This window comes from Citrus sinensis, chromosome 4 (assembly GCF_022201045.2).
Source record: "Citrus sinensis cultivar Valencia sweet orange chromosome 4, DVS_A1.0, whole genome shotgun sequence".
In the NCBI taxonomy this organism is placed as follows: domain Eukaryota; kingdom Viridiplantae; phylum Streptophyta; class Magnoliopsida; order Sapindales; family Rutaceae; genus Citrus; species Citrus sinensis.
In genome coordinates this window covers 14,870,877-14,892,015 of record NC_068559.1, presented here as the reverse complement: position 1 = coordinate 14,892,015, position 21,139 = coordinate 14,870,877, and the positions used below count along the sequence as shown (strand labels likewise).

At 33.6% G+C, this 21,139-nt stretch overlaps 1 long non-coding RNA gene across 3 annotated transcripts; it reads left to right on the top strand.

The window, feature by feature from the left end:
- Positions 1-484: 484 nt before the first annotated feature.
- LOC102631493 (uncharacterized) lies at positions 485-4,693 on the top strand. 3 transcript variants are annotated; one of them, XR_371385.4, is made up of 5 exons: positions 485-866; positions 1,851-3,133; positions 3,222-3,777; positions 4,268-4,344; positions 4,439-4,693. It is a non-coding gene; the product is annotated as an uncharacterized LOC102631493 (long non-coding RNA). The 3 variants fall into 3 exon arrangements; XR_008053977.1 differs by having other exon boundaries at positions 489-3,133; positions 3,222-4,145; positions 4,439-4,692; XR_008053976.1 differs by having other exon boundaries at positions 493-3,133; positions 4,439-4,690.
- Positions 4,694-21,139: the final 16,446 nt, after the last annotated feature.

Below are 21,139 nucleotides of genomic sequence, written 5' to 3'. Positions count from 1 at the left end.
TAGATGTTGCCAATAATTTAAAAATTGAAAAATATGTATTTATGAAATTATGTGAAGTATTAAATAAGTCATTTGGCCTTAAACGAGGCAAGAATGTGCCTATAATTGAGTCAGTAGCTGTGTTTTTTATTACATTAGGCCATGCATTTGGGAACAGAATGGTTAAGAAAAGATTTCAACATTCTGGTGAAAATGTATCAAAGTAGTTTAGAATAGTATTAGATTCTATTTGTCATATGGCTGTTGATATTTTATAACCATCAAACTCGTAGTTTAGAAGAATTTCCAAGAAAATTAGAGATGATGAACGATAGTGGCCTTATTTTAAAAATTGTATTGGGGTAATTGATGGGACACATGTACCAGTAGTGATGCTTACTTCAAAGCAAATACTAGAGGTGGGCAAACGCTTCGGTTTTTGCCCAACCGAACCAAACCGAACTTAAAAAATTCGGTTCGGTTCTATGAACAAAAACCGAATGGTTATAAAACTAAGGAATCGATTGGTTTTTGTTCAGTTCCGTTTGATTTAATTATAAATAATTTATTTATTGAAAATATATAAACCAAAAACAAATCTCTCAAATCCCTAACTTTCAATTGCAACCCATCGCCTCCCTCTCTGCCGCACGTTTCTCCCTCTCCACATGGCGTAGAACTTTAGCTCAGCCCCTCTCGGCTTCTTCCTCGTGAGCGTCTCTCCCTCACGTAAGCTCAACTCCTCTCTTCCTCGCGTGCACAACGCCTAGCACAGCCCCTTTCTTCCTCGCGTGCCAACTTCCTAGCACAACCCCTTAACAACGACACAACCCCTCCCCTCAAGAACGGTGACGCCATCGTTAGCCCCTCACATGCGGTCATCTTTGGTGCTACAGCCTACATATTTTTTTTTTATTTTAATTTATGCCATGGCCCGTACAAAGTGTTTATACTCTTTAGTTTCTGTTACTGTTACTGTCTTAGGGATTGATTATTTGATTTTGTGGACTATTGATATATATATATAATATACTTGTTGGTGGAGTTAAAAATGGTGGGTAATGTTGTATTGTATATTGCGGCAATGAAGGCTTATGAGTTGTGGCAGTGAAATGGTTGTAATGTTGTATTGTATATTGCGGCCGAGAATTGAAAATTTAAAAATAGACAAATGCATAATGCTTCTATCAATGAAACATTGGAAATAATATTTATTATTTAACTTATTTGGCATAATGATTAATGACTCAATTAGCTTCATGAGGTTGCAATTTGATATTGGCAAATTGGCATGGACATTTTAAATTAAATTAATAATTATAGGAAGTAAATTATGATATGTTGGCCTAAGTTGTTAAATTAAATTATGATTTGTTAGTTAGTAGTTAATTTAAATTTAATTGATCTTTTTTGCATGGATATTTTAAATTGAATTAACAATTATTGGAACTAAATTATGATATGTTGGCTTAATTTGTTAAATTAAATTAAATTAAATTATGATATGTTGGCTAGTAGTTAAATTAAATTTAATTGATCTTTTTGGTATGGACATTTTAAATTAAATTAACAATTATTGGAAGTAAATTATGATATGTTGGCTAGTAGTTAAATTATGATCTTTTTGGAAGTAAATTATGATATGTTGGCCTAATTTGTTAAATTAAATTAAATTATGATATGTTGGCTAGTAGTTAAATTAAATTAAATTGATCTTTTTGGCATGGATATTTTAAATTAAATTAACAATTATTGGAAGTAAATTATGATATGTTGGCTAGTAGTTAAATTAAATTTAATGGATCTTTTTTATTTCAATAACTTGTTAATAAAACAATATTACTTATTTATTTTTGTTTTATTCATTGTAGATGTCTGATTATTCAAGAGTTCAAGAAAACCTCGATTGTGTAGCTGATGATCTTGAGCGTGAAGTTGAAGTTGATGATAGTGAAAATGATTCGCCAACAATTGTCACCAGCGGAAACAAAAGGAAAAGGTCTTCGTCATCCAAACCGCCACTACCAAGGAAACAAATGGCTCCAAGATCAACAATGTGGCAACATATCACTAGATTTCCAGATAATGATAAGAAGTGCAAATGCAACTACTGCGGTAATGAATTTGAGTGTGGCTCGGCAAGGTACAAGACTAGCACTTTGAGGACTCATTACCAAGAAAGCTGTCAAAAGTACAAGGACCTTCAGAAAGATCAAACGACTTTAACTCAAGATGTCGGTAGTGATGAAATTGGAATAAGAGGTTTTAGTTAGGATGCTTGCAGACGAGCAACTGTGAAGATGATTGTTCTTGATGATGTAGAGAATTCGGGTTTTAAGCATTTTTGCAGCGTGACGGCTCCTAAATATCTTCTTCCATCACGAAGAACCATTACTAGGGATACTCTTGATATGTATGTCGAGGAAAAGGCTAAGTTGAAGAGCTTATTGGTTGGGAATAAGCAGAGAGTATCTTTGACTACTGATATTTGGACTTCCATTACGACGGTTAGCTACATGGTCATCATAACTCACTTTATTGACAATGATTGAAACTTACATACAAAGATTATTAGCTTCAACACGGTTAATGATCATTCATCGAAGACAATTGGTAAGCAAATTGAAAAATATTTAATTGACTGGGGCATAGAGCGAGTGTGTGCTGTAACGGTTGACAATGCAAGTCCAAATAGGGGTGCTCTTAGTGTTGAATGGGGATTATTTGCATGTTCGTTGTTGTGCGGACATATTAAATTTGATTGTTACTGAAGGGTTGAAGGAATTGGAGCCGAATATAGTTAGTGTTCGGAATGCTGTGAAGTATGTGAGGTCTTCCACCGCCAGGATGCAAGCATTTCAAATTCGTGTGCAACAAGAGAAGATTAATTCCCGAGGAAGTGTGATTTTGTATTGCCCTACTCGATGGAATTCTACATATTCCATGTTGAGTACAGCATTGAAATTTAAGCCGACATTGGATCAGATGAAATTTGAAGATAAGCTTTATGATACTTATTTCAATGAAAAAGAGGGTGGGAAGAAGAAAAAGGGAGGGGCCACCACTGTACAATGATTGTGAGAGTGCTCGTTGTATAGTTAAATTTCTAAAGACCTTTTATGATGCGACTTTGCAATTTTCTTCTTCTTTAAAGGTAATATCACATCTTTATTATGCTTTTGAATTTTGATATATGATAAGAATTTATTTTAGCTTTATTAACATTGTTTTTTTTCTTTTAGGTGACATCGAACACTTGTCACAATTTGATATGTCAAATTAAATAATCTTTGGAATCGTTGTCCGCTAGTAATGATAGCCTTTTGGGTTTGATGGCTATTAAAATGAAGGAGAAATTTGATAAGTATTGGGTGGGCTGTTTCAAGATAAATAAAATGTTGATTGTTGCTTCTGTACTGGATCCACGCGGAAAAATGAAATTCGCAACACATTGTTTTGAGAAATTATATGGCAAGGATAGTGCCAAATGTATTGAGATGAAGGAAATGGTGAAAGATTTGTTGACTAAGCTTTATGAGTCTTACAATGCACAATATAAACCGGGTGGTAGTGGGAGTGCAAGTGAAAGTGCAAGTGGAAGTACAAGTGGAAGCCAAATTTTAGCTATTAGAATTGGAAGTGGTTCGAATTTTTGGGATTTGGGTGGTGATGATGATGTTATGATTGAGGACTCTTTCTCCGAATTTAGTAAGGCGGTTGCGGTTAGTGAAGGTAGCCCGGAATTGTCAAATGAGTTGGATCTTTACTTGATGGAGAAGACGGAAAAAATTGCAAAAGGTAATTTGGGCACTAAATTCGATATTTTGTTATGGTGGAGGGTGAATAGTGCCAATTATCCAATTTTGTCACGTATAGCAAGGGATGTTCTTGCTATTCCGATGTCTACTGTTGCCTCTGAGTCTGCCTTTAATACTGAAGGTCGTATTCTAGATCAATATAGAAGTTCTTTGACTTCGGACATAGTTGAGGCACTGGTATTATTACAAAATTGGTTACCGTGAATAGTGCCAATTATCCAATTTTGTCATGTATAGCAAGGGCTGTGCTTGCTATTCCGGTGTCTACTGTTGCCTCTGAGTCCGCCTTTAGAATTTTTTGTGGATCCAACAGCAGACTTAAATAAGTTATGGATCAGCTTGCAGAATGTATATTTTGTTTAATTTTAATTTAAGTTTACTTTTAAAGAATTATGACATTATACAATTTGTTTAATTTTAATTTATTTTTTAAGTAACCTTATTCAATTTGTTATTATTTTTTAATGTAGAATTTCGTAAATCAACAACGGCCAACCAACTTGGAAGATCAAAATGAAAACTGCAGGTCAACATAAATAATTTTTAGGTAATAAATTGATATGTATTTATTTGTTATTAAATATCACTTCATTTTAGTTAGTTTAATTATTCGCTTTGGCTCACTTTGAATTTTGATTTAGGTGATATGGATGGTGGATGGTGGATGTAGTTGTGGCTTGTTTGGGGCCTATTTGTTGCGGTGGATGTAGCTATGGCTTGTATGTTGCGGTGGATGTAGTTATGTCTTGTGTTATGGTTGAGTTCTATGGAATATTGATGTACTATTATGGACCTTTTTTCTTTGGTTGCCGTGGACTTATAATTTGTAGTAAACTTTTAAGTTTAAGTGTGTTTATGAATTACGAATATTTTGCTTTTGATTTAACAGTTTTATACTTGTTTATTCATATATAGTGTTATTAATATGTGCGTAGAGTGTAGTTTGGTACTTGGTAGTTAATGGGAGTGCAAACTGTAAAATTAAGTTAAATTAGGTGGAAAGTATAAAATCTGATAATATTAGGGCAAATTTGTAAAATCAAGAAAATGAAAAATCCGAACCGAACCGGTTCGGTTCCTAAATTCGGTTTGAGTTCAGTTCACAATCTAAACCAATTGGTTTTGGTTCGGTTCGAGACCTGAACTGAACCGAACCGACTATTGCCCACCCTTAGCAAATACCATATATTGGAAGAAAATGGATTTCTACTCAAAACGTTATGGCTACCTGTGATTTTAATGTCTTTTACATTTGCATGGGCTGGATAGGAAAGTAGTGCCCATGACAACCTTATATTTTTTGGATTCATTACATGTAGAGAATTTGCACTTTCTTCACAGACCCACAGGTAAGTTGAAATATAATCAAAGTTAATTATTTATTATATTACATATTTGTATACAAGTTTGTTTATATTGATTAATGTTAATTTCTTTCATAGGTAAGTATTAACTAGTAGATGCTGGATATCCTCGTATGAATATTTATTTAGGTCCTTATAAAGGTGAATGGTATCATCTTTTGGATTTTCAACGTGGAAGCCAACCAAGAGGAAAAAATGAAATATTTAATCATGCACATTCTTCCTTAAGATGAAAAATTGAGAGGCTTTTGGTGTTTGAAAAAATAGATGGAAAACCTTATGTCTTATTAGGGGTGGCAAAACGAATAAACGAATCAAATTCGAATCGAATCGTAAACGAATTGGGTCAAAATTCTATGGATTCAGATTCGATTCATTTATTAAACGAATTGAAATTTCAGGATTCGGATTCGATTCGTTTAATTCGTTTAATAGAATTGATAAACGAATCGAATCGAATCTGAATTCGTTTATTATTCGTTTATCCTTTACGAATCCATAACGAATCGAATCGAATCAGGATTCGTTTACAATTCGTTTAGAAAAATATAATTAATAAACAAAATTAAGCAAAAAAAACACAAATTTAATATCCCACAACAAAATACAAATAATTCAAATCATATTATACAGTCATCCAAATACCAAATATCAAATCCTTAATATTACAAATAACAATAATTCAAATTCAAATTATAAAGAAATGAAATTTCTTTAATTCTCTTCATTTGTCTTTGTCCCTTGAAAACAAAAATCCTACAGCAAAAAGTAAATAAAATGTTATTAACATGCTGCAATATTGATAATAGTCATTGTAAAATTTCAAAAATCAAATATATAGCAAATTTGTAGCATTTTCAAGGAAATAATAATTAAACAAGATAAAAACTTTACCTACCACACTCACACACTGTCATTTGGATCATTGGCACTCTCTGCAGATGGAGCACAATTAGTGCTCATGTTCATAATGTTTTGAGTAAGTTGGTCCACAGTGACATCCAAATTTTCTACAATAATTTTATAAAAATAAATCTTAATTAGAAACAATTGCACATAATATTATAAAAGAAAAGTAAATAAATTTTATGAGCAAGTTTTACCAATCTCTCCAAACTTCCAATCTCCAGTAGTAATAATTGCTTGGACTGTCTCTGGCTTCAATACACTTCGAAATTGATCAAGAACTCGACCGCCAACACTGAAAGCTGATTCAGATGCAACAGTGGATATAGGAATGCTCAAGATATCACGAGCCATGGAAGAAAGGTTAGGATAACGAAATTCATTTCCTTTCCAAAAACTTAGAATGTCCAAATCAATCTTTCTATCAATTCTTAGCTCATCTAAATAAAGCTCCAATTCAGATTTTCTAACATAAGCACTACAATCCATGTTATCAAAATCATCAAACTCCTACAAAATAATTAAGAAATAAGAATAGTCAAAATTCAAAACAAGCATGGAAATAATAAGTCTTACAATGAACAAATAAGAAAATTGTAAATATACCTTGAACATATCCATGGTCCTTTGGTTAAGTGTACTTTGACTATTGTCATTACGTCCCGCACTTGAACCAACATCACTCATTTGAGTGAGTACGGATGTAGTGGAGGAAGATGGTGTGATCAAATTATACTCACCAAAAATTAAAAACAACTTATCTCGAACATGTTTCAACTCCTCCTAATTTTGACCATAAGCCTTGCTTTAAGCAAACTCAATAAATGCCATCTTGTATCTAGGATCCAAGATGACCGCTATGGCCAAAATGGTACAAAAATCAGACCAATACTTCTCAAATTTTTCGATCATTTTTTGTGCCATAGTTTTCATGTACATATCCTCACTACACAATAATTGATCCAAAGCAACCTTGGCCGCAAACACCTTCGGAAAATACAAATTTGAAGTGGGGTATTTTGAACCAGAAAAAATGCATGTGATCTCATAAAACATAGACAAGAATTTGCCAATCTTTTCTATGTTCCCCCATTCTTCTTTAGAAGGACAATTCTTGTAATTAGAATCACTCAATTGTAGATGACGGAAAGCATTTTTGTAATACAGAACACTATCAAGCATGAGAAAAGTTGAATTCCATCTTGTAGGAACATCTTGTCCTAATCCTTTCTTGTCATCTAGAGATACTTGCTTAACACACTCTAAAAATTTTCTTTTTCTCACTTGTGACCCTTTGACATATTTCACACTCTCACGGGCTTTCTCAATTTCTTTCTCAATTTCTTTCTCAATTTCTTTCAATCCTTGTTGAACAATTAAATTAATAATATGAGCACAACATCGAATATGAAAAAAATCCCCATCACACACCAAAGCATCCTTAATCTCAATTGACTTTTTAACATTACAACACAAACATCATTACTTGAAGCATTGTCTACAGTCAATGAAAAAATCCTTTTCTCAATACCCCATTCACACAACAATGACAATATTTTTTCAGCCAAAGCAACCCTAGTGTGTGGAGTTGGCATTTCACAAAAATTCAGCACTTTTTTCTGAAAATTCCATGTCTTATCAATGAAATGTGCAGTGAGACACAAATAACCATCTGTAGTTATAGAAGTCCATAAATCAGTAGTAAGACATATTCTACTAGGAGCTTCTTCTAACATGCTTCTAATTTTTGTCTTTTCCCTATTATGCATTTTTAACACATCGGCTTTTGCAGTGTTCCTACAGATGTTGGGCACTTCATCACACAAATAATTCCAAATTCTTCTAATTCCCTCATATTCAACAAATTGAAATGGCAAATCGTGCATAATAATGGCACAAGACAATAATTCACGAAACACATGAGTTTCAAACTTGGGAACACGAGTTGACAGTCCATCACTACGATCTAACATCATTTGTACAGGATCACGCTTTTTAAATTTTGCACAAGTTTCATAATGTCTTCTTAGATTACTTGTACCAGAATTGTGCACAACCACGTACTCAATGCTGCATTTTTTACACACCGCTCTAGGCTTGTTGTCCGGATACTTATCCCCTGGAACCTTGCGGAACAACGACCAAACTTGTGAAGTTAGTTTCCTTTGCCGTGGTGCCTTTTGTTCCACTGGCCTTAAACCTTTTTCAATCTCTTCTTCCAGTTTGATTATGTCATTTACATCATCATCTCCAACACTAGAATCGTTAATTGTGTAGGCTTAATTACTTTGGCTTGTGTCCATTCTCCTAAAAATAAAATAATTAAAAATTATTTAAGGGCCCTGATTAATAGCAAAACAGCAGTAAAACAACAGTAAACACAACAGCAATGCCAGCAAAACAACAGCGGCAACAAAACAACAACCAAACAACAACAAAATAGCAATAAAACAACAGTAAAATAGTAGTAAAACAACAATAAAATAGCAGTAAAACAACAGTAAAATAGCAGTAAAACAACAATAAAATAGTGGAAAATAGCAAAAAATGGCAATGAAACAGCAGCCAAACAACAGCAGTAAAACAACAGCAAAATAGCAGTAAAATAGTAACAAAATATTAGTAAAATAACAACAAAATAGCAGTAAAATAGCAATAAAAGAGCAGTAAAATAGCAACAAAATAGTGGGAAAATAGCAAAAAAATGGCAGTAAAACAACAACAAAATAGTAGTAAAACAACAACAAAACAGCAGTAAAATAATAGTAAAAGAACAATAAAATAACAGTAAAACAACAGTAAAAGAGCAGTAAAACAGCAACAAAATAATGGAAAAATAGTAAAAAAATGGCAGCAAAATAACAGCCAAACAACAGCAGCAAAATAGCAGTAAAATGACATCAAAATAGTAGTAAAATAGTAGCAAAACAGCAGTAAAATAATAGTAAAATAGTAGTAAAACAGCAATAAAATAGTGGAAAAAATAGCAAAAAATGGTATCAAAACAGCAGCCAAACAACAGCAGTAAAACAGCAGTGAAACAACAGTAAAATGACAGAAAAATAGCAGTAAAATGACAGAAAAATAGCAGTAAAATAGCTATAAAATAGCAGTAAAATAACAGTAAAATAACAGTAAAATAACAGTAAAACAACAACAAAATAGTGGAAACATAGCAAAAAAATGGCAGCGAAACCGCAGCCAAACAACAGCAGTGAAACAACAGTAAAATGATAGTAAAATATCAGTAAAACAACAATAAAACATTAGTAAAATAGCAGTAAAACAACAATAAAAGGTAAAATTTCAGTGGTGTACCGTGATGGTGGGTAGTTAGCGCGGCTGTCGTGGCATGAGTTCGTGCCACTAGTGGCTACGTCAGTGAGGGTTGGGGTGTGCCGTGTGGCCCGATTGGCAGCGACGGCTAGGAGTTGCAGCAGCGGCCAACGGCTTTGATCGTTGCAATGATGGCTTCACTTTCCCTACGCGTTAGGGTTTTTGTGTTTGTGGCCTTGTGCAATCGTGTGTGAGTGTGAAATGTCAAATGCAAATGTGTGAGTGTGTAATGTGTTTGTTATTTTTTTTTTATTGTCATATAGTAAATTACAATATTAACTTTCAAATTTTAAAAAGCTTTCAAATAAACTTAAGGATAAAAAAATAATTTAATTAAACGAATTTTAAACGAATCGACCCATATTCGATTTGTTTATGACTCATTTATTAAACGAATTCTAAACGAATAAACGAATCAAAATTTTCAAACCCGCATTCGATTCGTTTAATTAACGAATCGAATCGAATTCACCCATTTATTAAACGAATCAATTTTTTCAAACCCAAACTCATTTAATTCGCATCGAATCGAATCGAATAAACGAATCCTGACCCATATTGCCACCCCTATGTCTTATGCCTAACTTTCCTTCGAGTAAGTAAGTGAAAATTGTGATTGCTTCAATGGCACTTCATAATTTTATAAGACAGGATCAAGAATTCTAACCATTTGATGGTGATGAAGAATTGATGCGTACAACAAAAAGTGAGAGCTTAATGGAAGAAACCATTGAATAGCATAGCACAAGTTCATTCAATATACATGAGATGGACTGAGAACGTGATCAAATTGCCACTCTTTTTATGCATCATTAACATTCATTGTTTGTAAGGATTTGTGTTGATTTTTTATGTTTATTTTAAACTTTTTAGCTGATAGTTTTGGTGCATATTGATAAAGTTTATTACTGCATGTTTGAATTATGAGGTTTATTTAAATTTTAATTGAAGTTTATTTTAAAATTTTTTGTGAAGTGAGGATATTAGATAAAAAAAATATCGTGATTTGTCTAAATTTATGATTTAAAAGCAAGTTCTCTTAGTTATCCTTTTTGGTAATTTTACTCCACAAAAGCACTTTTAATCTTGTAGAACCAAATAGTCTAATGGCTCAAAAGAGCTTTTTTAATTGACAACCAATATTCAACAACTTTTTATCAAAGGCTCTACTTGTAAAAATGCTACTCAAGAAGTTGTACCAAACGGATCCTATGGTGTTCTTAAAAAAAGGCGCTTTGGTTATAAAAAATCAACAACACAGTCTAATGTGTTTGTATCCTAGACATGCGTTATATATAACAAAAACAAAATTGTTGGTATGAATTAGATTAAAATACAGTAATTTTATCTAATAATTGATATTTAACCCAAAAAAATAAAAAGAATGGGAGATTGACTATTTTCCGCTACTGAATCATATATCACTTACCGCCTACAGTTTTCATTATAGCTAATAACCTTGACAACATAATTTTATAGTATTATTCTTATTTTTAAATACACTTTTATTCATACTTATTATAAATTAAGTAAATCATATTAATGAAAATTAAAATAAAAAATTTAAGTACTAAAAATAAGAAAATATATTTTTTGGAGTGAATAAAAAATTAATAATATGATATTTTTCTTATACTTTCTGATTTTTTAAACGTTTTTCTTATAATAAATATATATTTTATATTTTCAAGATAAATTATCAAACAAACAACCTATTTATCCCTCTTTTCCTTTAAATTATTTGTGCCAGTTATTTACTATTATGAAGTTGTAGGAAGGTAAGTGATATATATTAATTTTGGTATAGGGAAGACTAGCAACCTCCCAAGGGGCAAAAAAAAAACATCAATAGGGCCCATAACCAGCCGGAACGAATATTTACTTTTTAACGGTTTTCGGCTACCATGAGGGCGAGGTTTTTTCATGTCTGGTCTTCTGGCCATGCACTCACTCCCGTTACGAGAATGTCTTCATTTGCAGCTCACCACAAATAAGGGTAGGGTAGTTTTCCAGGCGAGGTGATATTGACTTGCGACGTCTTGTGGCCGTCATCGAAAGGGATAACTATTAAATTAATTATTGGTTCGTGTACAATTCTTTTATGTTTTTAAATTATTAATTAATATAATATAAACGTGTCTATGCCTAATTCGAAACTCAATATTCTGAAAGCAAAATCCAATTTTAAGGAAACTAAACAGTAAGCTCCAGGCCCCAATGTTGGCCTACTTGAATGTGTATATATACAATCCCAAAGCTAAAGCAAGAACTCGTACAACTTAGTTGCTTTTGATTACACAAGAGGAAGAGTTGTTTTCTGTAGAATTTTACGATGTAAAAAACAGCAGTGGCTTGCATGGTCTGCCCCTGTGCACTCTTATTGATCAATATATATATACACGAAAGAATTACCCTAGCTCACAAGGAAAGGAAATCCTATCAAACTAGGAAACATATAACACGTAACTTGCTATATATATATATATACACGTGAGTTAACACCCCCCCTCAAGTTGGAGCATGGAGATCACGAATGCCCAACTTGCGAAGAAGAAACTGGAACTCTTTGCTGCCAAGTGCCTTTGTGAAGATATCAGCTAGCTGAATATGAGTAGACACATAGGCAGGCCGTATGTTGCTTCGTTGAATTTCGTCTCGGACAAAATGACAGTCAACTTCGATGTGCTTGGTCCGTTCATGAAACATGAGATTGGCAGCTAGATGAAGAGCAGCCTGGCTGTCACAATACAGGTGCATGGGTTGTGAGTGATCAACTCCGAGAGACATCAACAACCCTTTGAGCCACTTGAGCTCACATGTAATTGTTGCCATGGCACGATACTCGGCCTCAGCAGAGGATCGCGCAACAGTGTGTTGTTTCTTAGATTTCCAGGATATAGGAGAGGATCCAATCATGACAAACCACCCAGATAAAGAACGCCGAGATAGGGGGCAGCTTGCCCAATCAGAATCACACCACCCAAAGAGTTGCAAATCACAATCTGAGCTTAAAAACACACCTTGACCAGTGTTACCTTTCAGATAGCGAACTACCTGCAAAGCTGTGTCCCAATGTCGCTCCCGCGGCTGCTGCATAAATTGAGAAAGCAGATGAACCGAATAAGACAACTCTGGCCTTGTAGCGGAAAGATAAATTAATCTACCGACGAGTCGTCTATATTTCGCAGGATCAGAAAAATAAAGGCCTTCGACCAAAGCTAGCTGATGATTCGGTTCCAAGGGAAATGGGGCTGGTTTTGCACCAAGTAATCCAGCCTCAGAGATAATATCTAACACATACTTCCGCTGAAACAGGAAGATTCCTGTCGGATTTCTTGCAACTTCAATACCCAAAAAATATTTCAATGGACCTAGATCTTTCATATAAAAACAATCACTCAAATACCTTTTGAATACATGAATAGCTTCGCTGTTGTTTCCCGAAACAATTATATCGTCAACATACACAAGCATAAGTAGATGTATGTTATCCCGATACAAGGTAAAAAAAGAATAATCCGAGCTCGATTGAGCAAAGCCGTAAGTCTTCAAAGCTGCTGCCAACTTTGCAAACCAACAACGAGGAGCTTGCTTTAATCCATATAATGACTTTCTTAGACGACAAACCATTCCAGATTTGTTTGAGGTGAAACCAGGCGGTAAGCGCATGTAAACTTCTTCATTAAGCTCACCGTGTAAGAAAGCATTGTGAACATCCATCTGATGAAGCTCCCAATTCCTAGCCGCAGCAACAGCCAAAAAAGTTCGAACTATAACAAGTTTTGCGACAGGAGCAAATGTCTCTGTGTAATCAATTCCTTCAACTTGCTTATTCCCAAGGATCACCAAGCGAGCTTTGTATCTTTCAATTGTACCATCGGCATTGTACTTAATCCGGTACACCCACTTACAGCCTATAGCACGCTTTCCAGGTGGTAGAGACGCAACAGTCCATGTGTCATTATTTTCCAGTGCCTGCAATTCAGAATACATGGCCTCACGCCATTTAGGATCTCTCACGGCTTTAGCAAAAGAGGCAGGCTCAACTCCTGCAGTAATCGCTGCTAGAAAAGCACAATGTCGAACAGAAAAATTATTACAATTCACATAATCAAGTATGGGATAAGAACTACCTGCAGGAAGTGATTGAGTGTGTGAGCATGAAGAGGGCCGCGAAGAGGGACTCAAATGCTGAACAGTATGTAAGACATAATCTTTTAACTTAATCGATTATTGTCGATATCTAAGGTGGCGCCCCAACGCCGGTTGTTGTTGCAATGATATCTCAATAGCTTCAATGCCCCCCTGTCATCAAAAGCATGCTCATCAAAAGTAGGAGAAGAGGGTACTGGTGATAGAGTATTAATGGTCTTAAGAACATCGCCTGTATCTTGTAAATCTGGTGAGACAACAGGAGCGCTTAAATCATGTGATAAATCCTCAGCTAAAACCAATTCATCACGCTCAGAAGCAGGCATGACAGTAGCAGTTGGTTCGGTTAGAGCCTTGTAGGGAAAGTCATGCTCAACGAACGTTACATCTCGGGAAGTAAAGAATGACGCACTCTCCAAATCATATAAATACCATCCTTTTTTACCAAAGGGATAACCCATGAATATACATCGACGACTTCGACTAGCGAATTTATCACCGCGATGACCACGGTTGTAGGCATAAGCGAGGCAACCAAATGACCGAATATTTGCATAAGATGGTGCCTCGCCAAATAGTCATTCATAAGGAGTCTGTCCGTCAAGAAGAACAGAAGGTGTTCGATTGATCAAGTAGCAAGCAGTTAAGACACATTCACCCCAGAATTCAATGGGTAAGAAAGCCTGAAAGCGTAGAGCGCGAGCAACATTGAGAATGTGTCGATGCTTACGTTCGACTCGACCATTCTGTTGAGAAATACCCACACAAGATGTTTGATGATGAATGCCATGCTCAGCAAAGAAATCAGATAAGTGCATAAATTCTGTCCCATTGTCTGTCCGTATGATTTTAACAAGTTTATGGAATTGTCTAGAAACCATACTCAAAAAATTGTATAATACACGCCCAACCTCATTCTTCGGGATTAGTAGATATGTCCAAACACCGCGAGAAAAATCATCAACAATAGTCAAGAAATAATGAGCACCACAAGAACTAGCTGTGCGATAAGGTCCCCACAAGTCACAATGAATCAATTCAAAAATATCTGAAGCTTTGTTATTGCTTAAAACAAATTTGTCACGACACTGTTTTGCTTGAAAGCATACATCACAATTCTGAAAACTAGACAGACAAGAAGCCAAATCAATAAATGGAAGCAGCTGAACAACTTTAGAGGAAGGATGCCCCAACCTTCGATGCCATAAATCACAAGCTCGGTTGGCAACACTAGATAGAGCGGTGGCCGAACCAATGTCCCGAAAATAATAGAGTCCCCCTCGCTGCTCACCCGCTCCAATCAGCATCCTCGTAATGTGGTCCTGTATCACACATAATTGATCATAAAATTGGATAAAACAATTGACATCTCGAATCAGTTGTGATACAGAAATTAAATTGCAAGTTAAACTTGGCACAAATAAAACATTATTTAGTCGCAGGTGGCTCGCAAGCACAATTGTTCCTTCTGTATTTGCTATTGTCACGTTTCCATCAGGCAGCAGAATAGAACAGGGAATAACAGATACACTGTCGCGTACGATTTTTCTGTTTCCTGTCATGTGATGTGAGGCCCCAGTATCAAGAATCCACTCCATTGAATTACGCTTACCACTGATCCGTGAGTTGCTGTCTTTTTTACTGTTCAAAAGATTAAGCAATGTATTCCACTGCTCACTGCTCAAACTGCTGAGACCGCTTGCAGCTGATTCCGTGAGTTCTCCAGACGGATTGTTAGACCCTGTCGCGACTTAAGCAACGTTGGCTTGAGCAGGACCTCTACGACCACGCCCATTGTTTCCACCATTCTGTCGTTAATTGCCGCGACCACGACCTGCATTCCTCGTGGCTTTCGGTCGTTCACCCCACCATTCGGGATACCCAATAAGCTGGAAACAAGAAGATGCTTCATGTCCAGTCTTGTTGCAATGGGTACAAAGTACAGAAGTCTTATCACGGTTATCATGTGATCCTTGCGCGGCTTGAACGGCAAATGCTACAGGTTCACTTCGTTCTTCTTTAGCACGTGTCATTGACTGAACCTGCTCCTCCTGAATGACTATGGCATAGGCACGGTTCAACTTTGGCAGCGGCTCGGTGCTTAGAATATGGGACCACACACCACCGTACACGGCTTCATCAAGACCCATCAAGAATTGATGCAACCTTTCTTCATCTCGTTTCTTATCCCATTCTGCACCTAGATTACACGTACAATTGCCGCATAGACAAGCAGGCGATTGCTCGTAGTTACTCAATTCTTCCTACAACATCTTGAGTTTTCCATAATAATTCAAAATAGTCATACCTCGCTGCTTGCAATTCGCCAACTCAGATTTGAGTTGCTGCACACGTGGTCCATTCCCAACAGAGAACCTTTCCTTGATATCATCCCACAGCAACTTAGCAACTTCTGTATAAGTCACTGTTGATCGCAGGTTCAGTTCAATTGTATTCTATATCCAGGAGACCAACATTGAATTCATCATCCACCAATCCTCCAAATCAGCCGAGTCATCAGCAGGAGGTTTCACGGTTCCATCAACAAAACCGAATTTCTTCTTGGCGCGCAATGCAGTTCGCATAGCCCTTGCCCACTCATCATAGTTGGTTCCTCGAAGTTGCACTTGAGTAATGATAGTTCCAGGATTATCACTGGCTGAGAGGAAGTAAGGAGACATCATTGTCTTGCCCAATCCACTTCCGCTAGCCTCTTTATCTTTTGTTTTTGTTTGAGTTTGGTCTCCCATCTCGCTCTGATACCATGTAGAATTTTATGATGTAAAAAAACAACAGTGGCTTGCATGGTCTGCCCCTGTGCACTCTTATTGATCAATATATATATACACGAAAGAATTACCCTAGTTCACAAGCAAAGGAAATCCTATCAAACTAGGAAACATATAACACGTAACTTGCTAACGTAACTTGCTATACATAAACGTAACTTGCTATATATATATATATATACACGTGAGTTAACATTTTCTGAATGACGAAGCATATGGAAACTAATTTTGCAGGTATTTTATAAGACAAGTTCAGTTGAGTACCATTTTTAATTCTTATATTAGTAATAATGTCACTTATGGAGAAGTCTTTTTTTAATAAAAATTTCAAGCAAAAACCAATGGTTAGAGACTCCTGTTGTAAAGGAGATATGTGTTTCTAGTATTGTAAAGGAAATATGTGTTTTTTGGGAGCCATGACAAGGTGTTCTTGATGGTGCAACAACAAATGACAATATTGATTTGCTTGTAGTTCTTCAATACATGAAAAATCCTACAAAAGTGGCTAATTGGCTAAATTTGATATGTTTTCTATTGAGTAATATTATACTTTCAAAAGTTTATACTTCAACTATATACACAAAATGACAATAATATTATTAATTTATATGTAAGATAAGGAGTACAAACTTCAAAAGCTTAGTGTTATTCTTTTGTATTATGAATAAATAAATAAAAGGACATAAAAGTTATAGTCGATCCATTTTGTGTGTTGTTTGGTTCAACTAATAATAAATCTTGAGATATGCACAAGAGATTTCTTTGTTTGTATGATATACTTTGACTTTCATAAAAAAAAAAAAAGAGAGAGATTGACAATTTTCCCCTACTGTAATCAATATATATTATTTACCCCCTACTGTTTTTATAATAGCCAATAACCTCCTAACGGGATAAGTTTAAAATATTACCCCTATTTTCAAATATGCTTTTATTTATATTTATTATAAATTAAATAAATCATATGAATAGAAAATAAATAAAAATTTAAGTATTAAAAAAAGAAACATATGTTTTGATGTAAACAAAAAAAATTAATAATAAATTTTTTTCTTGTACTTTTTTATTTTGTAAACATTTTCTTCTAATAAATATTTTATAAGATTTTAAAATTAAATGTAAAAAGTACAAGAAAAATGTTTTATTATTTATTTTATAATAAATTTTTATTTATCATTGAAGTTTTCTTATAATAATTATTTTATCATTTTATAATAATTTTCTGATATATTTATTATAAGAAAATGTTTATAAAATAAAAAAGTACAAGAAAAATATTTTTATTATTAATTTTTCGCATAAAATTATATTTCTTGTTTTTAGTACTTAATTTTTTTATTTGAATTTCCATTCATGTGATTTATTTAATCTATAATAAATATAAACAAAATGATATTTGAAAATAAGGATAATATTGTAAATTTATGATGTCATGTGGTTATTGGCCATTATAAAAGCAGTGGAGGGCAAATGGTATATATTGATTACAGTAAGGGGAAAATTGGCAATCTCCTAAATAAAAAAAAAAAAAAAAAAGAGTTCGAGTGTGTGAAAGTGTTGATTTATTATCATTATTATTATTTTGTCAAAACCTCAACTAATAAGTGAGGAAATTTATAAGAGAAAAGAGAAAGAATTTACAAAGTTAAAAGAGAGGACATAGACTGAGCGCTAGAAAAAGAAGCTCAAAACAAAAACAAAAAGCAAATAAAGATTGTGAAAAATCCATAATTTGGGAAAGGAACAACATTTGAACAAATAAGTTAAATCGAACAACTGAGTCCAAATTTAGAGTTTCCAAAATAAGCACATAAATCATTTCAAGAAACATTAAGGAAACTTATTATTATTATTGCTGCGGTTGTTGTTCTGTTGTTGTTGTTATTTGCAATTCAGATATGCTTTTTTATTGGTTTAAAAATGAAAAATAAAAAAAGTATTTCAAATAAAATAATATAATATGATTTTAGGGTATATTCCCCAAAAGAATTTTGAAAAACAAAAAACTTTAAAGAAATTCAAAATAAAATAAAATAATTCCTTAATTTAATTTCATAAAATGGCATTGGAGAGAAATAAAACTGTTTATAGATTTTTTAGCAGTAAAAGACTTATTTTCTCAATTCCTAAATTTGAAAAACATTTTAAAATTAAATTTTAATAATTGGTCGTATAAACCAGCTCACATAATTGAAAAAAAATAATTATTATCACTTTTCAACCAATCTCTTTGTGCCACATTAGTTTGTACACATTAGTTTATACAAAACTATTTGTGGCTCCATCATTGTTGATATAAGTATATGGAAATAACATAATCCATGTTATTTAAAAAAAAAAAAAAGGTGGGTAAAGCTAAATCAATTTTTCAACCCCTTATTCAACCTCTTACCTCTCTAACAAAGATTCGAACTCTAGTGGTTAGTCAAATAAAATTACCTGAAAGTCATTCAGGAAAGTTCTTGATTTTTTTTTAATCTTGGATGGTTGTGATCCATTTTCATTAAAAAGAAAGAAAACAGTGGTTTATTAGATCAAATAGAAGTTTATATGGATTGTTAAGTTGTAAGAAAGAGTCAAAACAAAGGAAGAAAAAAGATTTAATTGTTGTGAATCTACATGAGAAGTATTCTCATAAGTGTAAATAAGGGAAAAAGTACGGGAACTAAATGAAGGTAGGCTTATAGAATTGAACAGAAAATCAAAGCTATAAAAATAAAATTGAGAGAAGATGATTTTAAGTATATTATTATTTCTTATTCAAAGAAACCGATACCAAACTTACAAAGTGAGCTTGGCTATTTATAGCCATGGGCCATCGACCATTTATGTGTAAGCGGTGAAATATCAGAACTTCGGTTCTGTAAAGCATTATAAATTAAATTAATACATAACAAAGATATATAATTGCACAATAAATAGTAAAGTGGGGGAGAGACAAAAAAATCACAACAGTATTAATAGTATGAGTGGTGCTCTTGGCACACCTCCAATCTCCTCTTAAAACCCCTCTTATTTTTGTTTAAAAGTTTACTCTTAGATGAAAAGCCTCTGCATACCCACACCCATATCCAACGCAAAGGCACAAATAAAGTTTGAAGACTTCATTTACGGTTGCAGATTTATTCTTCCACTTCTTAATACCTTGAAGAATAATATTTATCAGTGGAAAAACTAGTTTACACTACTCAGAATAAATCTATTAATTTACATCAGGGGCGGATCTATTAAGGGACTGGCATGGGCCATGGTCCCTGTAAAAAAAATAATAATAGTTTAATAATCAATATTTTATATTAAAATAAATAAATATTAATAAAATACCTATTTTATAGGCTTGAAAAAATTCTTTGGCCCCTCCAGCCAAGATTGGCTTGTTCCATCCCTGATTTACATTGAACTTGTCATTGTTCTTTATATATCTCGAAAAATGTCAACGGTGCCCTAATTTAGTACTAAAGAAAGTGTCCAACCCTAGAAAAATGGCTTTCATGAATAGAAATAGATGAAAACTATATATGGCAAGATAACTCGAATTTGAACAAACTCAGTTGTTCAGGGCCATTTTCAACTTCTAACGGATGCATATATTATGCGGAATCCAGCATTGGTTTCCTAAACCTAGACTTATTTGAGTCGGGTTCTAAGTTCAAGTGAACTTGAATTTTCAGAAACCAGCAACCCAAATTATCGTATTTTGAATATTATTTAATTATTTAATTATTTATTATTTATAAGTATAAAAGCAAAAAATGAGAAAAACAAAACAAACCCTACATTTTAGCTTGTCATCTAGGTCCAGAACCAAGACGGCTAAACTCGAATTCGGACCCCAACTCAGATTTTGCCATTCTTAATGAAAACACCCCATGACTTTCCCATGGCTTCTTGTAAGCCTTTAGGAGTATTCATGACATAAAAATTTTATTTTATTTTATTTTTCTTATTGGGAATTGTAAGTCTATATGATGTTGAACAATAGACAAATTGTCATCAAAATAATCAATCCCAAAAAAATATTAACTATTTATTTTGTTTATAAGATGCATGGTTAGCGTTAGCAATAAGAGAATATAGAAATTTTAGTTTATGTACCTAAAGAAATTAAGAAAAAGAAATATCATGTATGGGAGTTTGTTTAGAGGAATGAGTGAAGTACAAATATTTATGGAATAAAAAGGGTGTCAATAAACGTTATCTGATGTTTCAAATTATTTAATTGGATATCTTTACAAAAGGAGTTTTAAGAGGATAATAGGTGGTGCCAATAGTCCAATAGTCCAATTCTAGTAATACATATACATATACATATATGTATATGCCAATAGTCCAATAGTCCAATTCTAGTAATACATATACATATACATAGATGTATATGTATATATGTATGTATGTATGTATATGTAGAGGAGTGTATCTTAGAAAATGGGTTTTATGAGAGTTTTGGTACCGTGCAAGTTGCAATCATTTGTAATGGGCTCATGATCTTGTTCTTCGGTTAGCCCAAGAATGGTGGGTTCAAGCATGGATAGATCGGCTTACCAGCTTACCAGAGCTTGGCCCATTATTTGAATAAGCAGAGCAAAAGTTCTTATTAGATTTTGACTTTGAGGACACAAAAATGTTTTCATTTTTTTAAGATATAATTTGGGAATCACGAGTATTATGTACGAATCGTTCAATATTGGATATTGATCGTCAGTAGTAGTCAATATATTAACAATATAAGTGATGATAGAGTTACAAATAGATTGAATAAATTTGTATTTTTATATTTTTATTTTTATTAACTGGT